The following is a 23,176-nucleotide window of genomic DNA, read 5'->3' as shown; positions in this document are numbered from 1 at the left end:
CTTTTGGGGAGGCTGGCTCTCCCCCTCTCTCTCAGGCTGGAAGTGCAGCAGCCAAGCAGACCTGCCCCTACTGCTGCTTGGCTCTCCCATCCTTAGGCAGCCTGGTGGCTTCCTCTGCCCAGGGGCTCACCATCTTGGAACCAGTTCCAATGTTAGATCTGCTTAGGCTACTGCGATTCAAAATTGGCAAACTCCAAAGATCTACCTGCCTCCTCCTCCCCAGGGGCAGGTGTCACCTTGACAAGGCACATGTGTGCATATCGTGGTCATCGTGTATCTTGTTCTCCTGTCTCTGGGTCAATTCAGAGAAATCTTCCCAGGCTGCTCAGAATTCCTCATCTTTGCCATTTGTTATGGCCTACCAATGACAATAATAATGTCTGGCATCATCACCCCCTTTGATTCTCCCAAGGATCTTGGGAGGCTGGTGCTAGGTAAGTAGCCAGTGAGGTTCTATTGTGGTCCTAGAAGCCCATCATTTGGCCATTTCCCAATTTCTGGGCACTCACTGGGCACAGAGGGCCTTCTGTAGTCCAGAGTCACATAGCTAACTGGCAGAGCCAGGCTTTCAATCCACATCTTTTCCAATCCATGGCCTGTGATCTTTTCTCTACGGTGTTCCCTAGACTCTTGGTGGCTGGCATCATTTGTCTGGGGGGTGAGATTGGGTGGTGTGCCTGGCCTTTTCCTCTCCAGAGTCATCACTGCCAGATCAAATGGCTTCCTCTCAGTCCTCACCATTCTTTTGTGTTCTCTGCAGTCTCTTCTCCTGGACCTCCTCCTGCCTGCCTTTCTGACCCATCCTCCATCTCTTTTGCTGGATCCTCCTCCAGATCATGTCAGCTAACTGTGGGGGTCCTCCAAAATTCTGGCCTGGGTCTTCTCTTATACTGTCTCAGTTGGTGAACTCATCAATTTCCCGTGAAGCCAGAGGTCCCAGATCCCTTCCCCTCCACCCTCTGACGCAGTGTACAAGGCACTGAGCTTGGTTCTGGGGATTTACCCTTCCCCCCACCCCAATAAAATAGTCTCTGCCTTCAAGGAACTGATGTTCTCCTGGAGATGGGGAGGGGCACCTAAGATGCAGGTAAAATGGAGAAGGAAGAGAGCACTCCCAGAGGGGGAGGGGAGGAGGGGAAAAGAGAACCCTATTTTCCTGAGGTGATGGAGCCTGGGAGGCTGTGCCTCTGCTAGACTGGAAGCTCCTTGAGGTTAATCCTGAATGGGAACCATAGTGGGTGTTGGGCCATTTCTGGGAGTCCCTTTGCCCTTCCTTTGGCCTTCCTTGTAACCCCCTTCTTCTGAGAGCTCAGCAATGCACACCAGCCTAAGGAGGCAGGACATGATTTTGGTCAGCAGTCATTTTAAGTACTGAGAATTTCCAGATGAGGAAACTGAGGCCTGCCCAAGAAAACTCAGCGAGGTTCTGCTCCCAGGTCCTCAGGACTCCCACTCCAGGATTCTCTTCCCTGCCCCATAGTCACCGCCTCTTCACAATTACACCTGAAAAGAATTCACATTGATTATACTTGAAAAAAAAGAAAAAATTCAATTATGAAGAAAAATCAAACCGTTCTGCAGCCTGATGGCACTTGCCAGACTTCCATGTCAAAATCTGGTCCAGATGTGCCATGCCTGCATCTCTGACAAAGACAGGCAGATCTGCCCTGTACTGTGTCCTATCTGAGACTCGTCTGATCTAACCCTAAGGGGGAGACCTGAGCCTGCCCCCGGCGATTGTAACCGATGGGAAAGCCTACAAGGCTATTTCATCACTGACTCCCCACCAGCCAGGGCTCTGTGCCTCTCACGGTGACCAGATCCTCCTCATGGCCACCTCCTACCAGCCTCGTTTGGGTTGAAATTGTTGGGAGTCTGTTTTCTCATACTCTTCATTGCTGCAAGTCTTGGGAGAAGACGGGAAATGAATTTGGAAGAAAATGTTGGTAGTCCTAATGCTCACTGATATGTTGGTATAGAGACATGATTGTTGCTCTTGTCACCTCTTAGCCCCAGACCTGTCCACAGCTCCCTGGTGCCTGCCGATGGAATCAAAGTCAACCAAATGGACCATCTGGGTCCCCTCTAAGCCACAGACCATCGGAACTCTATCCTATTCAATGGATTCTTTGGGTCCATAGTAGTAACCGAATGCCCTCCCCCACCTCCCTGCCCATCCTACAGAGAATGGACCCTCGCTTGCTGGAAGATACAAGCACCTCCCCCTATCCCCCGTCCCTCTATCCCCCCCTCCCATATACACATGGAGAGTTTAAAATCCTAAGGCTCAATGTGGCGATCCATGTGATTTGAGCCACACATGGCCAAGTACTTTGCTGCCAAACCACTTTGTTCTTAGGGATGTGGCGGGCACAGAGTAGCGGATTTCTTGAAATCCAATGAAAAGGACAAAGATCTGGGTGTCAGCTTTCCTACTTGGCTACCCCTCCCTGGAAGTCCTGAGACTTTCTGAGGACCCCCTCTAGGCATGGAGCAGGAGTGGAATCAGGAAGTCCTGAGTGAAAATCCTACCTCAGACACTTTCTAGCTGTGCGTTGCTGGGCAAATCACTGAACCTCTCTTGGAGTCCCAGTCTCTTCCTCTGCCAGGAATTCTGGTTGAAGTACATGACTAAAATGTTCTTCCCCCATGCAAACCCCCATGTATAAGCTGCTTGATTGAGAGCAGGGTCCTTTTCACCCCTGAAACTCAAGCTAGGAGGAGTTTGGTAGATGCTTCATCATCGGTGTCTGTTAAATGGGTGGATCAGAGAACAAGGTGGCCCCTTGTGGTGACAGACTCCCACATGGGTGCTGGGAACATCTATGTGAATGGCACCCCCAGCCCAGACACTGTCAAGGTGGTGAGATGATAGAATGGACCCAGGGGCCTCTGGATCTGCTCTGAGGAGGCACTTCTCTCCCTAGGCCTCATGATGAAGGGCTTTGTAGAAGAGGAAGGTGGCCACATCTTCAGGTTTTCCTCCTGAGAACCCTGCAGGGACTGGGCAATGAGAATTCCTGCTCCTGGGAACGTGAGGCTTGCTGTCCCAAGGCAAGGAAGTGGGCCAGCTGGGTTTTGAGCCTTTTGTGGCCCCGAGGCTACACAGGTCACGTGGTGGTGGTGGGTCGCTCACTTCCCTTGACTTTCTCCTTCAATTTAATTTAACAAATGCTGAGGAACCTAAAGACCGGCTCTAGATGGAGCCCTGAGCAGGGGAGGAGGAGGTGCAGGGTTTGGCCCTATCCATTCCCCCTCCCTCCTTCTCTCCCCCCCCCATCCATAATATAGTTTCCAGCTTAGCAGTGGGAGATGGTACAGACCCAGAAAACTCAATAAATGCATCTAAGAGGAAGCAACAAAGTGCTCTACAGAGGAGGGGAGCAGAAGTGGGGGGGGGGTCATCTAGGGGCAATCAGGGAGGCTTCCTGAAGGAGGCAGCAATTGAGTTAATGAAGGCAAGACATGCAACAGGTGAAGAGGAGGCAGGAGGGCACTTCAAGTAGTAGGAACATGGTGAGCAAAGGCCCAGGGGAAGGAAAGGGAGGCCAGAAATTGCTGCACTTTTTTCTCCTCCTGTTTTCCCCCTTGGGCCATCGACCCCCTCCCTCCTGCTCAGCATCGGAGGTAATAACACATTTTACAGAAGCCAGTTAAGAAATAATGGCCACATTTAAAGAGGCTGATGTCACCTCCGGGGAACCCATAAAACCACCCTGTACTCCCCCTCCCTTTCACACAGGAACACACAGAAGCTCCCAGGTCTGTGCCTAGCTCTGGGTCTATGTGCTGGGGACCTGGTCTGGGCTCTCTCTGTTTAAAGAAGTGAAGTAATGAGTGTGTGTGTGAGTGTGTGTATATGTAAGTGTGTGTGTGTATGTGTATGAACATGTGTGAACGTGTGTGTATGTGTGAGTGGGTATGCCTGTGTATGTGTGTGTGTGTGTGTGTGTGTGTGTGTGTGTGTGTGTGCATGTATGGAAGTGAGTCTGTATGGGGGATGCAGATGAGAAGGGGCAGGAGATAAGTTGAAGAGGGGAACAATGCCAGCTAAATGAGGCTTCTTGCTCTTCGTCCCTGCTCCCGGCCCGCTGAGATTTGGGGCCAGAGAGAGAGAGCCACCCAATAAACTGTACTGGAACTGGCCCATTTTCGCAGATGCAGCCAGTGCCCAGAAACACCCAGACATGGATCCATGAAAATTCCAAAAGGACTTTTTAAATGGATGTACCCACCCCCACCAGCTCCAAGGTACGTGGAGTTTAACAGCAGAGGAGAGCAGAGGGACATGGGAACGGGAGGAAGGAAGACGCCATTCCTGTGGTCCCATCTGCTGCCGGAGCTGAACTAGCTCATACCCCAACACTTAGATTCAACTAGAAAAAGCCATCACTTTGTCCCCTGTGCCACAGTCCATGGAACATTCAAGAGAAAGGAGTAAGGGCAGGGTAATCACAGGTCCTTGGAATGTTTCTATCAGAGCCCGACACGGAAGGATAATAAAAATGATCCTGCTTCTGGGCATTCCAACCTGGACTCCTGGCTTACTCAGCAATGGGCAAGCTCACTTCAGGCCTGAAACAGGGTGAGCCAGCTTCCTCCAAGCTAGCTTGCCCTGTCCGTCACTGGGAAGGCAGCTCCTAGGATGAGATTGTTCCTTCCTTCCCTGCAAAAGTGACCAGAAGAGTAGGACTTCCCTTCTCCCTCCTGTATTTCCAGGACCATGAGGTATATGCCTTATTGTGCACTAGGGAATGCTCACCCTGACAGGGGGCCAGTTGGGTTGAGACTGAGCTGATGCTGAAGAATGAAACTTCAGTGACTAGGGGAGGTTAGGAACAGGGGCAGTGAAGAGCTCCTTCTTGAGGGGCCTTTTTAGGTTGCAATCGGCCTGTAAGATGCTGCTGGCAGGACCCGGAGCCTAGCCAGGGCAGGTGTGAGTCCCCTTATCTGGCTTCAGACCAGGATGCATTAGAAGAACTGTCAGAGGGTTGGATGCTGTGTGGGGATTAGAGTCACCTCAGAGAACATCTAGTCCAATCCTCTTGTTTTTTACACATGGGGACACGGAGTCAATGCTGAACCAAAATATGACGAGAATAATAATCTAATATGTATATAGTACTTTAAGGTCCACAAAGTACTTTCTCCACAGTTATATTTACCCATATTTTAAAGCTGAGGAAATAAGGGCTCTTTGAGGGGAAATGCATTGTCGAAGGTCAAGACCTCAGGCAACTCAGAGCACACCCTGACACTCAAGACCTTCCTCTGGTGCCTTCTTGCCAGACAGCTCTAGCCCCTCAGACTCAAGTATCTTCTGAAAAGTGGACATCATATGCCCCAAGGCCCCACCTCATGTGAAACTGGGACATCTCTAAACTCAGTCATTACTGTGCTCACAGAAACCTAAGCAAATAACTGCACAGTAAAGGCATTTCTTGGTTTTCATTCTAGTGGCCTACAAGCTTTGTTTGGAGGTGGCGGGGAGACAGAGAGAGAGACAGAGAGAAGAAGGACAGAAAATGTGCTCTAGGACTAGGACTCCCTCAGCTTGGGGGAATCCCCGCAGGCTACTCGTAGGAGGTGGCACCTGAGCTGGGCCTTGGGGATGATGGAGATGATGAGACAATGCATTCTAAGCACAAGAGATGGACTACCCAAATGTTTGGAGGTACACTTGGGAGGGGTGGGGTGGGAGGATCCTCCCTGTACATGGGTACTGCGAAACAGGGATGGGGAACGCTGCCAAGGGAGCTAGCCCCTACACTCCAGGATCCTTGCAAAGGGAGAGAATGCTGACATGTGGGCCATCAGGGCAGGCTTCTCACGGGGGAGGGGGGCATTTGAGCTACCCCTAATTCCATCCCTTACAAGGAGTGGTCAAGTAGTATTTTGAAGCATGTTCGAAATAATTTGATTGCAGAGTTTGATTTGACCACTGAAGTCAGCACAATGGATATTACCAGAACGTGCTTTTAAGGAGTTCAAAAGGAAACAGAAATCCTTGCTCAGGTGGCGAGTTCTGCTTTGGCCCCTGGGCCGCCAGCGCCTCCCTCAGTTCTGCCGGTGTCTCTCTGCTCAGGGGCAGGGGTAGGTAGCAGTTCCCTCCCAATGGGCCTCTGGCCTGCTCTGTCAATCCGGAGGTGAGAGGTAACCGAGCCTTGGCCGACACTCGGGCTGGCTTGGAAAGGTGGGGAACGGAACTCACAGTGGAAGGTCTGTTTCCACTTCTACCCACATTGAATCTTAGAAATAACCAATCACAGCCCATTGGCCTCTCTGGGTTTGGGGCTCTGGGCACCCTCCAAGGCTGGGTGACGGCTCTTGTTGAATGTGGGAAAGAAACAGTTCTTTGATTCAAGAGGAAAACGAAACAAATCTCTTCTCACCTCAGAGGCCAGAACTACGAAGGAAATGCCGAACATATACGGGGTAGCCCTAGGGAGCATTTGCAATTGCTTGGAAGGCAGGTAGGTCACCATCAGCCGAGGTCACCTTAATCCACAGCCTCATCAGACGTTTGCACAGAAAGTGAATGGCACGAGGCAGAATTAGAACTCAGGTCTCCTGACTCCAAAGCAATCAAGCCTTCCAATACACCCAGGTACCTCAGCTTAACTCTGGGATTCAGATTCTGTGGGGTTTAGGGCTGCTCGCTCAATTAAGATCTTCGGGGCATGTGGCTGTCACTCACTCACTGGCTCCACCTCCTGCATTAGGCAAACCTAGATTCTGACAAAAGACTGAAGATCTTCTCATGGCCAGTCCCAACTACTAGCAATTTCCTTCCTTCCCTTCAAGCTGTCAGTCAAAAGGCCTTGTGTAAAGAAAGCATCATTATCTTAGGAAGCAGCTTAATCAGATTAGATAAAAGGGTTGTAAAAAGTAAGCGTGGCCTTGCGGATCTGGGGATCACTCTTGCTGGCTCCCACTTTGAAGTTGAAATCTAGAGAAAGTTCAGGTGTTTAAGCAAAGCTCCAATTCCCTGGGGCACCAAGAGGGTTAAGTCCCTCTGGGAACTCACCCAGTGGGCCCTGAGAACAGACGTGGGGACCTTAGGATTAGCGGAGCGTGGAGTGGGAGATTTGGCTCAGCCTGCATTGAGAGGGGGAGGAGTTGGAACGCAGGTGGGGGCGGTGAGGCCAACAGGCACATGGTGAGGTGGGGCGGCAGGGGAGGGATTTTGAGGCAAATGAGGAAAGAAAGGTAACCAGGGGAGGGTATAGACTGGTGCTGGGCTGCATAAATAGGGATACAATGGGGGAGGAACTCTACCATGGGGCAGCGTCGTCTCTGACCCCTGCAATAATTGGCATTGTTCTGGAAGTGAGGCACAATGGAAGAGGGGGGGTTCATAGGGCAAACCCTGCAAGGCAGGAGCAGAAACCCCCTAGAGGAGAGAGCCCAGAGTGAATCCCTTGGAAACTTTGACTGCATAAGGAATATAGAGAGAAGAGAGAGACCAGACAATTGTAGGGGGCATGAATCAGAGAATGGGGGTCTAGAATACACTGAAAGAGAAGGTGGATAATGAGGAAAGTGAGAGAAATCGTTTTTGGAAATGGGCACAAAAAATGAAATAAAAAACCTAAAGGAAGGGCGCTAAAATTATTTTTAAATGTTTTTTTCAATTACATATAAAAATTTAAACATTCATTTTTAAAATTTTGAGCTCCAAATTCTCTCCCTCCCTCCCCTCCTTGAGAAGGCGCACAATTTGATATAGATTATACATGTGCAGTCACACAAAACATATTTCCATATTAGTCATGTTGTAAAAGAAAACAGACAAAATTTTTAAAATGTCTGCTTCGATCTGCATTCAGGCTCCATCAGTTCTTTCTCTGGAGGTAGACAACATTTTTCACCGTGAGTCCTTTGGAATTATCTCAGATCGTTGTATTGCTGAGAAGAGCTGTTATTCACAGTTGATCATCATGTAATGTTGCTGTCACTGTGCGCAGTGGTCTCCTGATTCCCCTCACTTCACTTTGCATCAGTTCATATATGTCTTCCCAGGTCTTTCTGAAATCTGCCCACCCATCATTTCTTATTGCACAATAGTATTCCATTCCAATCATATAGCACACTTTTTTCAGTCATTCCCTAATTGATGGGCATCCCTTCAATTTCCAATTCTTCACCACCACAAAAAGTTGCTGTAATAGTTTTGTATATATAGGTCCTTTCCCTTTTTATTTTATTTCTTTGAGATACAGACCTAGTAGTGGTATTGCTGGGTCAAAGGGTACATGCAATTTTATAGCCCTTTGCGTTATAAATTGCTCTCCATAATGGTTGGATCAGTTCATAACTCTAACAACCATGCATTAGTGTCTCAATTTTCCCACATCCCCTCCAACACTGGTCATTTTCTTTTCCTGTCATGTAAGCCAATCTGATAGGTGGGAGGTGATACCTCAGAGGTGTTTTAATTTGCATTTCTCTCATCAATAGCGATTTAGAGACTTTTTATATGACTAGAGATAACTTGGATTTCTTCTTCTGAAAACTGTCTTCATATCTTTTGACCATTTGTCAATTGAGAAATGACTTGGATTCTTATAAATTTGACTCAGTTCTCTATATTTGAGCCTGGATCCTGGCCCCAATGCTTCTCTGACCCTCTATGTTAATGGGCGTGACCATCCAGGACATGGCTCACTCCTTCGGACTTCTCTGCTAGTAGAATGGGAACTTTCTTCACTGGGCACAGAGACAGGTCAGGGCATGGATCAGAATGCTTTCCAGAACCATCATTCCTCCACTTGTTCCCCTGTGATTCACCTGGTCTCTGAGGCCTTCTAGGCCACCCTATCCCTGAAAAGGAACACCTCGGAGCAGTCTCCACTCAGCCGCCATTTAAAGGGACTTGAAATCCCCATTTCCATTTGCTGATGAAGCCAGTGGCTCTGGGAGACCATAGCATCTCTCAGCAAGACTGCTTGGCTGCTGCCCATCGTGGGATCCTGCTATAACAGGTTCACATCATACGTCCATTTTATACGGCAAACTATTTCCATCTCACCTGGAAGTTGCTCCCTCCAGCACACCATAGTTCCTCCGGGGGGAGTTTGAGACTGTCCAGACTGACTTTACCCCTGTGGAGAGCATTTAGGCACCAGGGAACCAAACAGGTCTGACTAAAGTCCCAGAGGCCTTCCTAGAACCCCACGGACAGGGGCTTCAGCTCAGTGTTCATCACTCAGTTTGCGAGACCCACAGCCATCCAGCCACTATGGGCGGCCTTGGAGCTGTGGCCCTGGAGCAGCAGCCCTGGAGCAATGCCTTGTAGCTGCATTCCTCCAATGCTTGTGACGAGCTCCATTCAATCTTGAGTCCACTGCAGTCCTGCTCACCCCTAGGAATTGTAGATGGATGAGAGAATGAACTAGGCCAGGGAGCCTTGGGGTCACTTGTGGGATCTAGTTCTCTTTCTTTATCTCTCTGCTCACTCCCAGCCCATGATTCTAGGATTCAAATGCCTCAGATAAGTGCTTCAGGGTGGCTCCTCTCTAAGGGAGTAGAAGACTGTCTCTTCTTTTTTCAAAGCCCAAGTGCCCACTGGCCCTCCTGCCTAGTTCCTGTGTCTTAGGTTTAGGATTCTTCCATCCCCTTCCCCTTCCTTCTGTCTCATTCCCCAGAGCCCCCTGTCCTCCACACCATCCCCAGAGAATGGCTCTTCCAAAACCCTATGTGACAGGTTTGCCATAGCAGAAAGCTTTGAGACCCCCAGTGACCACTGTTTACTTCTACTCTGCTGCTGCCTCTGGCATATACTTGGCCGTGTGACTCTGGGCAGCTCCCCTCACCTACATGGGCCTAACTTTGCTTCTCTCTCAAGTGAAGGCTTTGGCCTAGATGGCCTCAGTCCTGATGCTTTGAGCCATGGTCTGGTTCTGTGACCTTGGCCAAGCTGCTTCACCTCTCAGCACTTCAGGCAGCTTTCCAAGATGAGAATTCGAGTAAGTGCCAACCTGCACTGGTGATGCCAGACTGTTGAGTTCTCTGTGCCAGTGAAATCCCAGCTCTGGGCCTTATTCCCTATGTACCCATAAGATAAGAAGGTGCCCCAAAACCCTGCCAATAAATGAAACTCCGTTCCAGTGATCCTGGCCCCCTCTTAACTGCCCACTTCAGGGTACCCTGGGCTTCTCCTCAGCACCCCACTTTGAGCAACAGGGGAAAAGTGAAATGATGCAGATTGTACCCCTCTAACTGCCAGTAGGATGGACTGACCCAGGAGGGAGGGATTTCAAGTCCCTTTAAATGGCGGCTGAGTGGAGACTGCTCCGAGGTGTTCCTATTCAGGGATAGGGTGACCAGAAGGCCTCAGAGATTTCTGAGCACTCTAGAATTTTAGCGCTCAGCCTAACCCACTGAACCAGCCTCACTGGGCCTGCCAGCACCCTGGAGGAAGCTGGCCAAAGTGAAGGCTTTGGGCTTTCTGTGGATTCCAGTGATCTGGGCTCTCCCTTTCGACATAGGGCATTGCTGGAGAGGCCAGAGAGGGCCAGATGAGAAGGAAAGGCAAGGAGGGAGGTTGGGAGAGCTGTAGAAGGAAGCACTGGCCCGGGGGCAGGAAACCTGGCTTCTAATACAAGTTCTGCTGCTAACTCGCACAGTGACCTTGAGCAAGTCTCTTGCCCGAGGCTGGGGTTCAGTTTCCTCCCTAGATGGGTTTGTAGATTCTTCCCAGCTGACAGTCTAGGAGAGAAATGATCCTTTTCAGAATATTTCTGTCAGTGGGTGGTTTTTGAAACAAATACTGTATTGAAAAAAAAGAGGAAAAGACAAAGTTTGGGAATTCCAAATGTGTCTGTGGCTGGGTATGAGCGGGGCAAGGCTGGGAGCCAAGCGCCAGCCCCGCCACAGGGTTATTTGTCTATGACTCAAATCTTATTGGGGGGAGAGGAAGGAAGGAAGAGGGCAGATGGGAATCATGGTTTCTTGCAGGCCTATGTTTCCAGCTTCGCCTCCCCCTGCCCCATCTACAGCCCCAGGAGTGGGGCCAGGGGCCAGCTCTTCGCAATTCAAAATAGAGCTTTATGACCTCAGCCAAGTCACTCCCTTCTGCTCTCCAGCCTTCACTGACCTGCTTCCAAATAGGAAGGCCTTAGGAGCTCTCAGGCCTCTTCCAACCCAGGTATTCCAGGCTGTCCCACTCTCACATTTTTCCAGCTCTAAGATTCTCTGTTCTCTGTTCTAGGTCCTAAGGTCTCCACTTCTGAGGTTTCACTCCATTCCACCCTGTTCTCTGTCTGCAGCCCAGGTTGGCCCACCTAGGTACTTGTCAGGGCTGTGGGCAAAGAGAATGCCAGCTGAAGCAGGCAGATGGGGATGAGGGTAGCCTGCCTGCCTTGCTTCCTGCCCCTTTACTAAGTGGGGCATCAGCACTGGGCTGCCAGTCTGGGCCAGTGAATGGCTGTGTATTTGGATCTCTTTGCTGCCTCTCTGGGCATCCCAGCCTCTGGCTCTATCTTTGCCTCTGGGTCCCTGTGTTTTGCATTAGATTATTGTGGGCTGGGCTATGGTGTTCTGGCCAGTGTGAACAGCTAATAAGAACCAGGTGGGTGGGGGGGAGGGTAAAAAGGGCCGCTCGCTTTCCGCCTCCTCCCCCCCCCAGGCTGCCAGGACAGTTGGGGGGACTGGTGATGGGAATAAGCTCCGCTTCTTGGGGCACCCCCCACTCTCACGCCCCAAGGATCTGCCAACCATGTGGACAGTGGCATTCTGGGTAAGTGACCTGGCTTCATCGTTCTGTGGAAGGGTCTTTGTTCCCATCTCTGCATACTAGGACCCAGAAAGAGCTGATGCCAAGCTTCCTGAATCTGCTGACTGATCCCACAGGAGAGAGGGAGAGGAGGGGGAAGGGGAGAGACAGAGACAGAAACAGACAGAGACAGAAACAGACAAAGACAGAGACAGAGACTGGGAAAGACAAAGACACAGAGACATATATACAGAGAAAGAAGAGACCAGGAGAAGGAAATGACTAGAAAGAGACAAAGACAGAGAGAGGAAAATAGGAGAGGAAGGGGGTTGGTGAGTGACTTAGTGATGGCTGGCTGCACCAGGCCCAGGCCCATATGCTCTTTGACTACTTGGAATCTGTCTAGGGTCATGATTGTGGAGGAGAGAGGATGGAAGGAGAAGACTTTGGAGAAGCCAGCAAGGAAGATCGAGGGAGAGAGCTTGGAGAAACAGGGAATTGCAGAAGCATCTTCCCAATGTATCAGCTGAGGCCAGGTAGGCCGATCCCTTTAGCTTTCTAAGCTTAATCCAACTTGGACAACATCCCTGGTTGGGAGGAGTAGGCTCTGTAACCTTCAAGTCCCCAACTCAACTTACCTTTCCCAAAGGCAATGGCCCAAGGACCTCTGGGGTCTCACCTGGGGCCAGAGGACTTGGCAGGACTCCTGAATTCAAGCTCAGAGTCATGGAAACCTAGAGCCTCAGAGCTAGAAGCATCCTGAGCAGTCTGGAACCCCCGTGGCACCTGTGGCCATGCCGGCCTGCCTTGGCCTGGAGGAACACTTCTCCTGAGGCCAAACCTGCCTTCCCCTGCCTTCCCACACTGCTGCTCTAGCTCTCCTCTCCAGGGCTAAATGGGACACTGTCCTGTCTAAGAGTCCAGGCCAGAGTAGCCGCCCGCACAGTCTGCTGTTCTCCAGACAGAACCTGCCAATTTTTTCCAAGGGTTCCTTGTGTGGCTGGATCTCTGCTGCCCTCCCACTCTGGTGAACCTCCTCTGCCCTAACTCTGGACCTGCTCAGTAGGCAAGGCCTCTCTTCCCAGAGCTGCAGCCTCCCATTACCTTTGTGTCAGGCAGCCCCTGGCCCCAGCCCTGGCCCCATGGGTTCACCTTGGGAGTCTGCCAGTAAATACCAAGAAGTGGGGGGGGGGGCAGGATGGAGCCTAGGGATCATTGATGTTGCTAATATGGGCTGCACATGCCACACACCCCTTCTTCCCCCCTTGGTTTTCAGCCTCTCCTTTTTGCCCTACACAGACATAGACACAGACACACACGGACACAGACACTCACAGACACACAGATATACAGACACACACATACAGACACAGACACACACAGACACATACACTCACACACAGATACACAAATACACACACACAGAGACACACATACTCACAGACACACAGATACACAGACACATACTCACACACAGAGAGACACACACACACAGATTCACACACAGAGACACACAGATACACAGACACACACACTCACGCACAGATACACAGTCACACACACACAGACACACAGATATACACACACAGAGAGATACACACAGATGCACACACAGAGACACACAGATACACAGACACACACACACATACACCGACACACACAGAGACACAGATATGCAGACATGTACACACAGAGACACACACACTCACACACACACACACACACACACACACACAAGCCCTCCCATTCTCTCTCTAGCCTCAGGCTTAGCCTGTATGATGCCTCATACTGCCCTCTTCCACCCCCACCCCCAGGCTCCCTGCCTCCCAACTCTTGGCAATTCTTTCACAAGCTGGATATGTTACCACTCGTTTCCCAAAGCCAGCCAGGCAGTCTCTGGGTGGGCAGGCAGGCCACTGGCTGAGTGGCTAGGGCTTCCATTCTCATTCTGGCTGGAGAGAGCCCACAGTACTCAGCAGTACCACCCCAGGCTTGAACCCCAGTACCCTCAGGGCAACCAAGGGAATCCTTTGGACTAGAAAATCATTAAGAAAGTCCCTTCTGGCTCAGTAGTCTATGCTCTCAGATCAATTCAGTGTACTGAACAATTCGACCAACATGTATTAGGCACTACTGTGTGCCAAGTATTGTGCCAAACACAGGGAATACAAAGATCCCCAGGTTCCCAATGATATAGTTCCTGCCCTCAGGGAGGCTTTTGGGGGGGCGTGGGGGTGGGGGAGGGATGCATTGATGGATAGTACCGGCCTGGCCAGCATAAATCTTGGGGCAAGGAAGCCTGCCAGAGGGAGGAAGTTGGGGGAAGGAAAGAATAGAGAAGAATTCAGGAGTCGGCCTGAAGGAAAAAGCTCTGGTGGGGAAACTCCCCTAGGAAGTGAAGACGAAGTCCATACAAAGTGATTTAAAATTCAGGGAGGAAACAAAACAAAACAAAATTTAAAAATAAATGTAAAGAATAATACAAATGCAGGGGGAGGGGCATTCTAATGCAAATACGGGGAGGGGGGAGGGAGTGGTGAAAGATCGTCTAGAGAACCACACTTGGACCCTTGACTGGAACAGCCCAAGATCACCCTGGAAAGGCGGGTGGGAGCCAGGCTGGGGAAGGCCTTCAGGGCCAGGTGGAGCGATTGGCTCATCACAGGAGCCATTGAAGATGACCGAGCAGAGGAGTGACAGTCTTGGGAGCCATCCGTCATCATTGGCGGTGGGAGCTGAAGATCCAGCAAAGGTGACTGAGAAGTAGCAGCCAGACCAGGGAGAAAGAGGACAGGAGAAAGTGACGCCCCGAAAGCCGAGCGAGGAGAAAGTAGCCAAGAGAATAGGGTGATCGACAGCTTCAAGCAAGGGCTGCCGAAGACAAAAAGGCGGAGGCTTGAGAGAAGGCCATTGGAGATCGTTGGTAACTGGAGGCTTTCAGTGGAATGGATAGTAGAGCATTAAGAAAAGGGAAAGGAGAAAAAGTGGAGGCCCAGCTGGAGAGCCTGAGGGCTTTAGAGAGAGATTAGGTCCAGACTGGTGCATTTGGGCGTCATCTGCATAAGGCGGGTCCCTAAATTGATAAAGCCCCTGGGAGAGCACAGGCGGTAGGCTAAAGGAAGAGAAATGGGCCCCTCCTGGACCTCCAGGTCCCTGCTCCGAGGCTGTTTTCTCCTTCCTAGTCGCAGGATCAAGAGAATGACTGGGGCAGCTGCTGCAGCCCTGTCTGCCTGCCTAGGCCTGCACCCTCCTCTGCTCACAGCACCCCACCCCCCACCCCCCAGTGTCCTACCTACTTGTGTTTTTCACATTTCAGGCAGTAGCCTTCAAGCCAAACCAGATGTGACAGTGGATTCTTATCAGCCCATCTCTGCTGGGGCCAAGCTCAGAAAGGCAGGATAAGGAGTGGCCCAGACTACACTCTTGACCCAGTGGCGGGGTGGGGAGGGTGGGAAGGGAGGGTTTGGAGCTGTTCAGGTCCAGGGAGCCAATGTCAAATCCGTAGGGCTCTTCCATGCCTCCTTTGGAGGGGCTCTGTGTGTCTTTGGCTCTCTCTCTCTCTCTCTCTCTCTCTCTCTCTCTCTCTCTCTCTCTCTCCCTGTCTCTCCCATCTCTCTCCCTCCCTCTCTCTCCCTCTCTCTCTCTCTCTCTCTCTCTCTCTCTCTCTCTCTCTCTGTCTCTCTGTCTCTGTCTCTCTGTCTCTCTGTCTCTGTCTCTCTCTCTCTCTCTCTCTCTCTCTCTCTCTCTCTCTCTCTCTGTCTCTCTCTGTCTCTCTGTCTCTCCTCTCTCTCTCTGTCTCACCAACCAGGAGCAAGAATTCATCAGCCTCAGCCTAGGGGCAGCAGGCTACTGGGGTGGGGGAGGGGAAGACACTGAAGCCAGACACCGGGATGGCAAACAAAGTAGGACTTTTTTTTTCTAGTGTAAGAAAAGAGAGAAGCTTCTCTCCCTCCTAATGCACCTGGTCTCTGAGCGCCCTTCCTCCCAGAATGCTGGGCTACCCACACCCCTTCGCCGTGACAAAGCAGGGCCTCAGACTTCTGATCGAATGTCCCTCTGGGGGTGGGGGAGGTGCCAGAGGAGCTGGGCCATGTTGATTGTCAGGGCCCCCTTCACCCAGACCTGAGCTCCAGCTGCAGCCCATGAGGCTGTGGGAGTCCCCTTCCTCTAGCAGCCCAAAACACTGCCTTACTCCGCCCCACTCACCCAGCCCTCACAGGGTCTTTTCACTCAGTCTTTCCACCAAGCCAGAGCCATCCCTTGGCCCCAGCTTGGCCTCCAGACAGAGAAGGGGCTTTGAAATTGCTGTTTATAGCCTTACCTCCTCGCAGGGCTGGGGCCATCAGAACACTTGGTCCTCAGCTTTCCTAGGCCATGCCTCTCCAGGGATGGTGTCTAGACCAAGAGCCAATCCCCCTCCCAGCTGTTTCCTTCCCCCTGGGAGAGCAGGCACCTAGGGTTCCCACAGTCAAGCCTCCCTCGTTCAATCCGTGGGGTTGCTGGCCTGCTGAGGACACGGGCTGCATCCCCCACACCCACTGTGGCCCCACTTCTCCATCTGTCTGGGTTGAGCAGGGCCCAGCCCGGCCAGCCAGCCAGAGGCAGTGATCCAGAAACCCTGAGAAAGCCCTGGCTAAGCACCAGCCGTACCAGAAAGGCTTTGGATTTCTCTATTTCCCTAAGATTTCATCTTGAAATGATGGATGGACAGCTCCTGCCCACACCCACCCGCTCCTGCTTGCCCAGCCCCACTTCAGGCCAGCCTTCGTTTTCTCCCTGCCTTCAGCTCAGCCAATAGACCAGTCCAACAGGGGGCCAGCCAGCATGATGCCCACAGGGCAGAGGGTGGTGCTCCTGCCCCACCACCCCCTTCCTGCCATGCCTAGATTCTGCCCTGGCTGCCTCCCTACTTCTTCCTTCGCTTCTTGATTCGAGTGACCCTGAGGCACAGCAGAAGTCAGTGGCTTGGAAGAGGCTCCTTGGTTTCGCTGAACTGGCACTAATGCTCCATATCTTCTCCCGCAATGATATGACCTGATGGGAAGGAAGAAGAGAGGAAAGAAATTGCCCTGATTTTTCTGATTCCCTCTTGAGCCTTGGCTCTTCCTGGTCAATCCCTGCCACCCACAGCCCACCTGCCCACCTGCCTGCCCACTCTAGCCTCCTCTGCCTTATGTCTCTGGGCCTTTCGAGGTGGTGCTGGGGGTGGGGGTGTCTGTGATGGGCTGCAGGAGGCTAGGTGCAGCCCTGGAAGGCTAAGGCTCTGAGATGCACCGGGTCTGGAGCAGGGAGCTGCCTTCTGTCCTGGGCCTGGCCACTTTGGGGCTACCTTAAAGAAGGAGGGAGGATCAGACAGTGCCCAGGACTTTTAGAGGGCTCAGGGGGAAGCTGGAGAAAAGGCACTGGAGAGTACAGGGTAACCTCATGCCCCTCCAGGCTCAGGAGGCAGTGGAGATGATAAAGGAGCTGCCCCCTGACACATGTTCCTCAGGAGAAGGGGGTCTTCGCTGCCATGAGCCTGGGGGGGTCACCCATTTCCCCCAGAGAGTTGGTGATGGCTTTGGGCCTGGACCTGGTGCTTCCCCTTCTCCTTCTCCCCATACCCCTTAACTCTGCTTCAGAAGGGAGGGCCAGGCCCATCCAACTCCTTTGCCTAGGTCTACACCTAGTGACAGGGACGCTGAATGAGCCAGCACTTGGGTCTCCCTTCCTTCCTGCTGGGTGGAAAAGCCTGTCCTGGGCAGCTAGCCCAGCAGCCAATGCCTTGGAGTGATGCAGAAGGGTAAGGGGGGCCTTGGGGTTGGGGGAGCAAATTCAAATCCTGGCACCAACTATGTAATTACAGAGAAGGCTGTTTCTCTTTTTGAGCCTCGGTGGTACCATCTGTCCACTAGGAATGATAATACCTTACCAGTCCCTCTGGTGAAGATTTCACATAACTGCTAGCATCATTTTGGTGGATAGTGGAAGCTAAATTTATTATTTCAAATACGGCACCCACTGTTTCGGAGTGTGAATGCTGTTAAGGTTGTGGTGATGCCAGTGATTTTTTTTCTGCCAAGAGTTTGCATTTTCCTTTGCTACTTTCTTTTCATTGGTGTCTTTTGTTTTCTCATACCCTTCATTTTCCTTCCTCCCCTCCCCAACGAGCCATGGCAGAATAATCATTCTTAGGCAGAGATCTTGGCAAGTCGCTCCTCTCCTCAAGAACTTTCAATGGCTCTGCATTACATCTGAAGCTCTTGTGTTTGCCAGCTGTGTTATGAGCTTCTGTGAGTTCTCTGCCATGGATCGTTCCCTCCAGAGGTGTAGCTTGCAATTCATTCATGTCTGCCCATCCTGTGCAACTTTTGGCCATGTCCTTCCATAAGTTTGCCACAGTGGGTCTCCCCAGGGTGCAGGAAGCCTTCTCTGATTTCTCCTGACACTTGGAGAACACTAGCAGTTCCAAGTATCCTTCTGCTGCAGGAAGCCCAAGATGGAGGAGGGGGAGGGGAGAGGCTAGACCCAGGTAAGGGAAGAAGGGAAGAGGTAGTTGGCCATCTTCATCATCCTCACTCACCCACTCTAAGACTTCCTTCACACAAGGTATTACCCTCCTCTGATTCATCAGAGAAGGTATGGGACTTGTGTGCCAAGGTCAGAGTTAGCAGGTGGCAGCCAGGTGGCTTTTCCCTTCTCTAGATTACTTTTCATACAAAGGAGTCATGAATTAGGGTAGCAAACTGGATTGAAAGACATGTCCAGGGTGACATAAGTTCTGAGTTGGAAGGGACCTCAATCTAATCTCCACTTGAATAAGAATCCTGCCACCCCATGCCCAAACATGCCCAATAAACAGTCAGCAGCCTCTGCTTGAAGACGTCCAGAGAGGGCAAGGCACACACTTCTGGAAGGAGCTCCTTTTACTTTGGGATGTCTCTCATGGCTGGCAAGTTTCCCCTTACATCATGTAACCCTCCCTTTCTCCAGCCCCCTGCTGCCACCACAGTTCCTGGTTCCGACAAGCACCAGGGCACTGGGGCAGCCTGCCCTCCACCCTGCCTTGGGCAGCTCTGAGGCCACGTGGCCTTGAGTTAAGCAATCAGAGGAAATCAGATGAATCAGATTCAACTGAACACATCCTTCGAGGTGAATGTGATGGATCCAGGACTCAGAGTTTGGGAAGTCAGTTCAGGAAGAGATGGGATTGGGCCAGGGCTGTAACCAGGGTGGGCCAACTGAAGATTTGTGTCTTCTCAAGGTCCTCTCTTGTCTAGTTCCAGACCACCAGCCCGAGGCTCCTGTTGCTATGGCATCCTCCTTCCGGGGCTCACCTCCCCAACTCCTTCGGAAGGATGCTCCATTATGTCATGGGAACAGGGGCCAGACTCACTGGGGTGTGGACAGCCTCCCCCCTAGCCCACCCCACCTCCCAACTGAGCTGGCCTCCTCTAGACCCAAGGATTCCTAAGTTCTAGCTCTCAAGAAGGGAGTCCTCACTTTTCTTGCCAGACTTCCTCTCCAAAGATCAGAGCAATGCTCCTTATCACCCAGCAAGGGGTGAGACATGGGTCTCTCCCCTTCAAGCCTTCCTCCTGGATGATCTGAGGCTGGCGGTCTCAGTTACCTCCTTCCCTCCTCTCCCTTCCCCTCTCCTTCCTGGCCTCTCTGCTTTGCTGGGTCATTGGGGGCAAATCCCCACCACCTCCTCCCTGGCCTATACATTCTCCCTTAGGACCTAAGGGAGGAGCTGCACAGAGACTTTGGCAGGAGCCACTGGCACAGACTTGGTGACAGACTGCCTGCCTGGGGTACCTGCCCCTTGTTAGTTCTGGATGACATGGGGCAAATGACATGCCTTGGACCTGAGTGGGTGCCCTGACCATTAAGGCCACTCTCTTCATTTTAGAGAGAGATAAGGAAGCTGGAGCCCACCTTGCAGGAGTGGTCTACCCAAAGCCACCCACAGAAGAAGGTGCACAACTAGTGGGGCCTCCACCTTGGGGCCCTTTTAGCAGTGTGGCACCCAGGGCAATCTTCCTGCCCCGATCAGGGCCTCAGATGCCTTATGCAGAGAGTTGGGGGTGGGGTCACTGAGGTTTCTTCCAGCTCTGACACTGGGTTTGTTCTAAGGACCTTCCCACCTCTAAGTCCTAGGAATCAATGAATACCCCAATTACCTGGGGATTTTGTCTCCTCTGGGAGATCCGAGGAGGGGAAATGCCAGGTCCTTGGAGCTGGCTTCTGGGGTTCTTTCCACTAGTTCTAGGCAAGGGGTGAAGGAGCTGTGGGCTCCTGCCTCAGCCAGGCTTAGCCTTGACTTTTGAATGAACATAGGGGCTGGGGTAGAGGGGCACTTGGTCTGGGCCAGGGTTTCTTCATCTTGCTGGTGTCATGGAGGAGCCCTGAACACGCTGGGGAAGGAGCCTATGGGTCCCTCTCTCCCGATGACGTCAGTTTGAGGTGAGTGAAACTAACGATGCGATTTCATGTTTCTTGTCCAAGTTCATGGATTTCCTGAAATCGCTCCAAGGAGCCCAGGTTAAGACCCCCAGCTCTAAGAGATGAGGAGGTCCCTGTGCGTACCTCCCTATGGGCTGGGAGAGGTAGCAGCAGCTCAGCAACAGCTGGGCACAGTCCGAGAGTGGGGGGCTGAGGGGGAAGGGGGGAGCTGGTGGGTGGGGGGGAGGAGCTGCAGCTGAGTTTATTAAGAGCAAAAGAGGAATCCAGCTGCACAGGAAACTGGAGTAATCCTGATTATGTGTTTATTCTTTCCCCTCCCTCCGCCCCCTCCCCCCCAGCCCAGGCTTTCATCTGCTCCTGTTCTCTCGGCTCTCCTCCTCTGGCCATTTCTCCAGTCCTGCCCCCAGGGCCCTTCTGCGAGTTTAAGAGTTACCTTGAGGGAAGGACTGGGCCTTGCCGAAGAACCTTCCTAGTGTGTGGTAGAGGACCCAGATGTTCCCCGCTCCCCAAAGTGCAGCTCTCCTTCTCCAAGGCCACATTGGTCCCTATTGTCCCCTGATTCTCTGCCTCCTATGGAGACTATGGCAGTTAGATTAGGGGGCCTCCGACTGCTCCCCCCACCCCATGTTCAAGGCAGTGAAACTCCACAATTGTTTGTCAAACCCCTTCTATTCACAAAGCCCAGAGGTTGGCTGGGGGTTGCTCAGGGGCAAAAGGGCCCAGGGCCCCAAGTCCACTTTCAGGGAGCTGGTGATTTTCTGAAAAGTCCAGAGGACTCACTGGAGAGTCCTAGACAAAGAGAAAGCCAGGGAAGCCTTCTGGGAGGAGGCAGTATCTGATCTGGGCCTGGAAGGAGGCTGTGGCAAATGGAGTCAAATCTGGAGAAGGAGAGCATTCAAAGACTCTGAAGTATGAGAGTGGAGGGCAGGTCCAGTCGACAAAAGGGAGAACCTGGGAGCCATGGCCTTTATCCTATTAGGTAACAGGGAGCCACTGAGGTTTTCTGCGCAGGAGAGTAATACGAGCAGTCATAGGAAAATGGTGCCCGTGGCCCGAATGGTCACTCACTCTGGACCCCAACTGTGCTGAACACTGGCACTCCAAAGGGAAAAATGGAGCCAGGCCTTGGCAAGGAGCTCACACAAATGGGGGGAGACCCAGAAATTCCAAAGAAGGCTCAGCAGGTGAGAGGGCCAAGGGCCAGAGTTGGTGGGAATCTGGAGGAGAATTGAGAGGAGCTCAGTGTGCAGTCGGTGTGCCAAGTCAGGAGCCCATCTGCTTTAGCTGAGGCCCAGGGGAACGTGGCTCATTTCAGGTATTTTCAGGTGAACACTCAGATGTCTCCACCAGTGCCTGGAGGTCATGCAGCCCAATTGCCTCATTTGGTAGATGAGGAACCAGAGTGGGGAAGCCCCTTGGCCTTCAGCAGGCCTAAAAGGGTGCCAGATGAGGAGAGGGGCAGCCTGTTCAAGACCTGCAAGAAGTTTGGAGAGGTGAATAGAGGTGGCTGGGGCATCTTTTGCTCTGCAGATCTTGGGGACCCAGGCAAGACCTCCAGGCCTGTCTGGTTTATGTTAGAAACCATCCAGCTGATGGCAGGGGACTATTCCAAGAGGGATTCCTGGAGAAAAGCTTGAGTGGTGGGAAGGCCTGGTGGAGAGCCCCTTTCCTCAAGCCTTGGCCAGGGGAGTGTGGGCTTGGCTGTGGCCTTCTCAGGCAGGACTTGATTCTGGAAGGGGGTACTTGCTCAGCTCTGGAAACATCCATCAGCTGCCTGACACGTCACTGTTAGCTTTTCCTACGCTAAATTACACCAGGATAAACTTGGGGCTAGGAAAGAAACCTCACTGATTACTGTCAGCTAGGGGCCCACAATGCCACAGCTTCAGGAGTAGGGAAAGGACATGGGGGAGGCTAGGGTCCCCTCTTCTCTTTCTCCCTCAATCCCACCTCCCTCATCACATTCTCTGCTGAGATAGCAGGAAAATTGGGGAAATAGAAAAATGTCGGGGGGCCATGAGGGAAGAGGAAACAACCCTCTGATGCATCAGTGGGGAATAAAATTAGAAATGGGAATTTCAAGGAAGCAAACTGAAGCTCATTTCTTTGTTGGGTCCCAGCCACCAGATGCATGGTAGGGGCACAAAGGCAGTGACCTCTCCACCAATGGGCAGCTTGCAGAGGGAAGCTGGGGAGAGTGCTCCTGTGGTGACTTTCCGGACAGGGAGGTGTACTTAGAGACAGAGATGCAGAGCAGACAAGTTGCCTCTGCAACCCTTTCACATCTTCCTCCCCCCTGCCCAAGCTGGAACTCTCCCCCTCCAGGGAAGACTTCCAGTGGAAAGCTGTGCCAGGGCTGGCTACAGATGAAGCCTTCATCTCCCTTAGGGAGTCCATGGCTTCCTAGCCTAGCCCCAAACAAGGCCCAGTTTGCCCATCAGCAAACAGCCAGGATCTGGGTCTTTCCAGGGTAGAAGCCTGTTCTCTGATTTCACTCATTCCTTACCCACTGGCCAAGAAGAAGATGGGCTCTTCTGGCTCAGGGCCAGACACAGGAACTTCTTACTTTGAAGGAAGAATGGTCACTTGAACAAAGTCACCAAAATCCTGCCTGGGAGATGGTCCCTAGGGGCTCTACTTCATTGACTAAGAACAGATATTGCCCATAGCATCCCTCAGCCAGTGGGATCAAACCCCAATAAGAATAGATCCCTGCTGGCTGTATATTGATGTAGAAAACCACAAATCACCATTATCTGCATTGTATAGTATTTTTATTGATTTTGTTCAACATTTCCCAATGACATTTGAATTGGATTGGCCCAACTCAGGAGTTTTGCAGACTGTATGCAGCCCCCTGGAGTTTGACATCTCTGCCTTAGACAAGCCACTTTCTGGGCTAGATTAGAAGTTTTATTACCTAGGAGAAATCTTTGGAACATCTGCTTTAATGCCTTGAGAAGCTAAGACATAGCCAGTAGCTATCCGTAGAGGGCCTACTTTGTGGCATAGACC

This window comes from Trichosurus vulpecula, chromosome X, assembly GCF_011100635.1.
Source record: "Trichosurus vulpecula isolate mTriVul1 chromosome X, mTriVul1.pri, whole genome shotgun sequence".
Taxonomy (NCBI): domain Eukaryota; kingdom Metazoa; phylum Chordata; class Mammalia; order Diprotodontia; family Phalangeridae; genus Trichosurus; species Trichosurus vulpecula.
Note: the sequence above shows the minus strand (reverse complement) of the source record.